This window comes from Penaeus monodon, chromosome 25 (assembly GCF_015228065.2).
Source record: "Penaeus monodon isolate SGIC_2016 chromosome 25, NSTDA_Pmon_1, whole genome shotgun sequence".
In the NCBI taxonomy this organism is placed as follows: Eukaryota; Metazoa; Arthropoda; class Malacostraca; order Decapoda; family Penaeidae; genus Penaeus; species Penaeus monodon.
This window is the reverse complement of record NC_051410.1, coordinates 34,636,371-34,637,161: the sequence shown is the minus strand read 5'-3', so window position 1 is coordinate 34,637,161 and position 791 is coordinate 34,636,371. Positions and strand designations below refer to the sequence as shown.

Genomic DNA, 791 nt, shown 5'->3' with positions numbered 1-791 from the left:
TAGTTCTCTGTGGCCTTGAAACTGGAAGAAAGATGCCAAACAGTACCGATCGTGCCAGCTTCCCCTCGCTGCGGCCCATTCAGTACTGTGAAAAGACCCCGCCAATATTTAAATGTTCATGCTCTACTGCGGTGGCTCGGACCTCAAGGGTGAATAAAGTTATCGCAGGACAAGGCCTTCTTCTGTTTACGTGTCCATGGAAATGCTTTGTGCGGGGACAAAGACCTTGTGTTACCAAGCATCACGGTTCCGCTAGTCCTACTCTTTCCAGACAAAACAGTGAACGACAAATTTAGACACAATTAAGTTGCTTTAAGCTTTGTAATAAGCTATTCAGGTCAAGAAAATAAATGACCATTTACTTCAATTCATCAACGAGGAAACGAGACTTTGAACAGCAATAGAAAACGTGTCAATCTCCGATAAAGATTCTGTCCACTAAAGATTGAATTACGCTGATTAATTCCGAATAATTTACAAAAAGTATGTAGGCTTAGAGCTTATAAACGGGAACTCCAGCCAAAACAGCGAGAGATCCTTGTGCTGAGTTCAACAGAGAAGATATCCTTTCCTTACTGGGTGAGTTTAATATCCTTATAAATAGGATCTGTATAAAATTTTGATTGTTATATGTATATACAGTGATTAAAACAAACATACTGGCGAATATTTTGCAATATATTTAGAGCAAGATTTTCAGGTTGTTGTTGAAGGACAACAAGTCTCTTAGATCTGGCGGTTTTGCAGCAGAGGCCGCAAAAGGTTACTATACACCATTACATTTATATGAA

General features: G+C 39.4%; 1 protein-coding gene across 1 annotated transcript in view; it reads left to right on the top strand.

Annotated features, from left to right (window-relative positions):
- Nucleotides 1–458: 458 nt before the first annotated feature.
- LOC119589449 overlaps nt 459–791 on the top strand; it is a gene marked incomplete at its 3' end in the record, with an annotated part of 2,287 nt that continues 1,954 nt past the window's right edge. The window contains 1 exon segment of the mRNA XM_037938055.1: nt 459–579.